This window comes from Pelodiscus sinensis, chromosome 21 (genome assembly GCF_049634645.1).
Source record: "Pelodiscus sinensis isolate JC-2024 chromosome 21, ASM4963464v1, whole genome shotgun sequence".
Classification (NCBI taxonomy): domain Eukaryota; kingdom Metazoa; phylum Chordata; order Testudines; family Trionychidae; genus Pelodiscus; species Pelodiscus sinensis.
The window spans coordinates 7,970,712-7,976,906 of NC_134731.1; positions in this window are offsets into that span (position 1 = coordinate 7,970,712).

Consider the following 6,195-nt stretch of genomic DNA (forward strand, 5'->3'; position numbering starts at 1 on the left):
GCCAGGTGTCTGGTATTCACCCGGACAGTCTGGTATTTTCGGCTTCTGTCTGGTAAAAAAAATTCAGAGAATACCGGACACCTGAGATGTCTGGTATTTTCTGAATTTTTCCCTGGCCAGGAGGTGGAAATGCTGGGCACCTGGCAACCCTACAAACACTCAGCGCCTGGCCTCCCCACCCCCCGAACCTCTCCTGGCCCCCAACACCCCCAGCCCCCAACCTCTGACCCCATGCTGTTCCTATCCCTGCACTCATGTTGTTTTAATGCTGTTTTTATTTTTTTATTTTTGGCTTAATAAGTCCTTGGAGTCCTTTTTTTCCCCTTTTGCTCTCTCTCTCCCCCCGCCCCCTTTTTTCCCCCTTCAACATAATTTTTTTCCGGTGGGTTTTTTTTTTGGTGGGGGGAGGGAGGTGTTCAGTATTTTTGTTTCATCCATCTGGCAACCCTACCTGAAACATAAGCCCTTGTATCAGAGGCCTAGTATTAGTAGTGCCTAGTATTAGTAGCTAAAGTAGTGGTCAGGCCCTCTTCCTACTACATAAAGGAGATCAGAATCAGGCCATAAGGGGGCTGATCCACTTTCCACTAAACTCAGTGGAAAGAATTTAGATCAATGACTACAGTAGGAGATGGATCAGAGCCTAACTGAAAGGCCACATTCTGCCACTGAGCAAAACCACTTCCAAAATAGAGGCCGACTGTGGGGGGATTAGGGACCTATTGCCGGAACACTGAAACAATGTACGATACCTTCATCCCGTTTGCCTAGGACTCTATTTCCACAAGAATGTGAGTATGCTTCCTCTATAAGTTTAGCAGGGAATCTGAATTACATCCCCTTTTTAGTCTGGAAACTTCCTGGCATGCATATGAGAGCGACCACATGATAGATTGCAGCTCTCCCTAGCTGAGAAGATAGCCTCTCTGGGTCTAGCAAACACCAGCTAATTCTGTGAAGTGGATTTGCTGCGGTTTAACAGATGCATAACTTTTCACCTACCTATATGAAGGCTGACCCATTAACTCTCACTTGGAAACTTTAGGCATGTTAAATATCAATGGATTATGAAAGCTATATTAATTGATGTTTAACAGCACTGCTAATGGAGCGCTGCTCATTACATAGCTGTTAACCCTCAACACATATAGTTGAAATAATCAATTAGTATTTATTTAACATACAATAACTTTCCTATTAAACCTAAATTAAATACCGGTTTGTGTGTACCGTGTAGGAAAAGCGGCACTTGGGGAGCCTGATACCAGGTTATCCCCAGTGCTTCAAGAGCAGTCTGACATTAAGTGAAAAGTCAAAGGGCAAAAGGAGAGTATTTCCATCATCCAGAAGTGAATGGGACATGTTGACACTCAGCACCTTCAAAGGGGCTCAGAATCTGTTGGGATTAGGCCCACGTTGAATTGTATAGCATAGTGCCAGACAGATGAAGATTTGTTTAAGTATCTGCTAAGTGGAATAGTATCTAAAGCCAGATCTGCACTAGATCCAGCAGCTCCCTTAAGATTCACAACTCCAGTTCTGTAGAATATGTAGAATATGCAGCTTGGGTCAGTTTACCGTAAGCCAAGCTGGGCGACATCCCCATAGTGGGAGGCCGATGACAGCAAATGCTCCCCTTGGCTTCCCTTACTCCTTGCAAGAGTAGGAGGACTGGCCGCCAGTGCAGGTGCCCTCTGAGTTTGATTTAGTGAGTCTTAACTAGACTCGCTAAATCAAACTCTGGAAGATTGATTGTGGCAGCAGTGATCTTCCATGGTGTGAAGACGTGCCCCTAAGAAATAAAAAATTAATCTCTGGACTCCCTACAGAGTATGCAGCATGATGTCAGGATTGGCCGGAGCCTACTACCAGAGAAAAGAGGGCTCAAAGAGGACAGGCATAGAAGAAGGGAAAGTCAGGAGGCCTTTCTGTAGTGTGAAGAGGAGCTTCTCACCCCTCAGCCACAGAGCTTTACAAGAATAGAAAAGGACACGGGATAGAGCCGTGTGGTTCATTCCATCCTTGTCCTGTCCACTGTGATGGCCATGGAATTGACCCTACTGGCCCCCGAAACTCAAGGCTAGGCCTCTACCACCATGTTACACCATCAGGGGGTGCAGCTTCTGTTATAAATGCCTGCCAATTGAGAAATGTTTCAAGCCCTGTCAACGTATCGTGTACAGGCCATAAAATATGAATAATTCTTGGTCTCTCCTCTCCTGGACAGGATTTGAAAAGGTAATGTACAGATGAAAGGTTCTGTATCCTATCACGAATCCTCCAGTAAGACAATGGCATTTAATTCAACAGCATTCATAGACAATGCTGTAAAGGGGCGGGTAGGATGTGAGCAAAAACCTGAGAAATGCTGGATGGTTTGAAGATTGCACCAGGGATAAGCCTCATTTGTCCTCCTAAGCCTGGCCAGTGTAGAATGTACTCCGTTAACAGAGTTACAATGTGTAAAAACGAAGCTTTAACACTGCACTACCTTTTATGAGCCGCATCTTCAATTAAAGCCCTTTTTTCCAATGATTGGAATGGTGGTTTTAAAACAATTAAATGGAAAGTGAGTCAGATTTCTCCTGGATAAACATGTCGCCTAAAGAGCAGAGGAATGAATTTAGACTAACACACGGTTGTTAAATTCTGATTGAAATGGATCAGATTGAGAAATGGGAAAATTAAAGAAAAAGAGAGAAGCTTTGATATCAGTCTTCTGGGGTCAACTGGGTTTTAGCACTCTCCCATAACCTTCAATCCTGCACTTCATGCCGTGTAATTAGAGCCCCGCTGAAAGCCAGGGAGCGCCATGTGGATGCAGAGGTCTGCTCAGATGGTTTACACTGCTGGATCAGGACCTTAAAGAAAAAGGGTATAAAGATGAAAGGAAAATACAATAAGATACTTGGAGTGAAAGTTCTGGTTTTAGTATTACAGTGATGGGAGCTAAGGCGCAGGCGTGTTGACTTGGGGGTTATAACCAACTTGTCCTTCTTCAAGTGCTGAACAAGAGAGAAATCCTGGCTCAGTCTTGTCTAGGTGGGAGATGAATCCCGCTGGGTTGTGTTTCCTGGCATGGAAAAATTTGAGTTTCACTGCTATCGAGCCATCTAAGTGAGATAGATGGATAGATTAGATGGATAAATGGAGGCAGAGTAATGGATCTATGTATACCCAGTGGGGAAAGCATAAAAGCAGGAGAAAAGTATTTTCAGATTTAAAAGGAAAATGAAATGAAGAGAGAAAGGAGCAGAAGAAAAGACAATCTAGAAAGCAAAGAGGCAGAATAATAAAGACAGTGAAATGGGGCTAACTGGGTAGCTAAAATGGGAATGGCAAAACTACCAAGCTCAGAATGGAAGGCCCAATTCTCTCCTGCTTTACACCTTGGTTGGTGTAAATCAGAGCAGCTCCCTTTACTTCAAATGAGTGATGCCAACACACATCAGGATCTAGCAATTAGCAACTCTGGTAGCATGGGGACTGATCCAAATTCCTTTGAAGTCAATGGGAACCTTGACATCCGTGGACTTTGGATCAATGCAGATTCTCCCCGATGTTGGAAGAAGCCCTTGGAGGATACAGATGAATGTTTTCCCCCATGGAGTTTGATCCCTTAGAGTTAGAAAGTGTGGCATTTCATGCCCCTCCCCATGAAAGAAAACACCAGGGGATCCGAGCCCAAAAGCTACAGATCCTCCCTGAGGCAGGGAGAATATTTGAGCCGCTGATGGCTGCACTCGATTTGCATGTTTGCAAGGGCAGATGTGCTATCACTGGAATAACAGAGGTGTGGCCGAACCAGGCAAATAACTGGGGATTTTAAACACGAGCAGGCAGAGTTTACTGAAAGGATAAGCAAAATAAAATAGGAGAATGGCAGTGGTATTAGTTGAACATTGTTATTGAATCTGATGGAAAAATTGATCTAAGCATTTTGGCTCACCTGAGAGAGATCAGCGTTTTTTTACCTGGAAAATGTTAATTGTGAGGCAGGGTGAGTCAATATTGCAGTTGTTTTCAGCCTTTGCCCACTGAAATCTATTTGAGCTTTGCCATACACTAAAACAAACACAGGTCCTTGGAGTTTTTTGGAGGGCTGTATTGTTTGAGCAAGGGGTGTTCCATTTGTATGAACACTTGCAACCAGAGTTGTGTGATTATGTTTCACCACTTGTGGTACTTCACTTTTTTTTTCTTTTTCACCATATGTAGAAACACTTCCATTGCCAGGAATTTTCCTTGGGATCTTTAGATTTCTGCTGCAGCCAAAAGGGAAGTTTTTATTATTTATTGTTTATTTTATTTATTATTTATGTATAATTCTTTGTAAAGCCACAGACCTGCAACCAAGATCGGGACTCCATTGTGTTAGGTGTGGTACAAACATACGTTAAGAAGCAATGACAGTCACTACACTCAAAGAGCTGAATAGATCAGCTAGTCAAACAATTGGGGATAAGGGATAAAACATACAAGCCAAAAGAACAATAAGATGGTTTGCAAATGCCATGTTCATTCCATACTTCTTGACTTTTTTGTTTTGTTTTGTATTTTGCAGTGTGCACACTTAAAATTCCTCCCAGATCAGTTTAAATGCGAGCAAAGTTTACAAAGGTCAAAGTGGTTATGTTAGGGAGATAGAGACTGACATAAGTGATAAGCAAAGGGCTTTAAAAAACTGAAAACAAACAATTTGGGGTCTGACTTACATGGTAGTCTTGAGTACACAAGGAATTCTCCAGAATGCTCTGCTGAAGAGGAAGAAGAATTCTCTCTGGGAGCATGTCTACACTAGGAAACTATTTCGAAATAACTAAAATCAATAACTCCCAAAATAACAAAATTGAAACAGCGTGTCCACACTGTGGGGAAGCCTTGAAATTAGTCCAAGGCAGGCTCCATTATTGTAGATACACTACCTCGACTTAGAGCCCCAGGAAGCACTGGAGAGTAATTAGTTTAAATTAGTCTGGGGAGTCGTTATTTCGAAATAGTGGCACTGGAGCATCCACACTACCACCATTTGGAAATAACTATTTTGAAATTAGCGTTATTCCCCAAGGGAAGCAGGAGTACAGATTTCGAAATAAGTGGCCTGTTATTTCAAAATAACAGGCTTGGCAGAGCGGACGCTCCACTTATTAATTCAACCTAAAGGGGGCTATTTTGAAATAAAGCCCTAGTGTAGACCAGGGTTGGGTGATCTACAAAAAAGAAGCAGAAGCAAATTATAGACCAGAATCAGTGAAGCAAAAAAGAAATGCCAGCTTACTTTTCAAGGCAAAATTTTGGGGTACTCAGAATTTTGTCATGCATTTCCTAAGGCAGCAAATTTAATCTCTCTCTCTCTCTCCTCCCTCTCTTTCCATGTATAAAATCAAGCATGTGAAATTTTTCTTAGGAAATGAGGTAACAAGTTCCTATTACCCATACATTTTGCCTTGGAGAAATGATAACTGAGAAAAATTTCCCGGGGGAAGAAAAGGGCAAAGAATACTGGAAAACGATTTTAGTTTAACCAGCCATAGGTACTGTAATGATAGAAGTGAATTCTAGTACTTGATGATCAAGAAACACTGATGCGGGAATAACAGTGTTGCTTCGTACTGTCTCAGTAATTTGGTCACCAAGGACTTCATCCAGTGCCCATTGATGTCAATGGAAAGACTGTTTAATTTCACTAGGCTTTGGATCAAGCCTCTTAGCTGTCCATTGGTAGAGGTGATCCCTTCCAGGGGGGAAATTGTTCTCCACGGGAAGAGTGCCCTTGCTGTTATTCCTCGAGTGTAGGGTCAGACCAGGAGGGGATCCTCCAGGCAGAAGTCTCCTTCTCCTCTGTGTAATTCAGGTCTTGATTAGATCTGAAAGAAGGGTTGATGGGAGATAAAAATGGCCTGATACCTTCTCTTCCGAGGTGCTGGGGTGTTCCACTGTATCTTACTCTTGCATTCTTCTTCTTTAATCATCAGAAGCATCAACAACTGTGGGTTTGCAAGCTTCTGACCTGATCTCTGTGGGTATGTCTATACTTGCCCCTTAGTTTGAACTAGGGAGGCAAATGAAGCATACCAAAGTTGGTAATGAAGCACGGGATTTAAATATCCTGCGCTTCATTAGCATAGTCTCAGCCGGTCGCCATTTTAAAAAGCCGGTACCCCGAATTAACTCACCGCATGTAGACACGGTAGT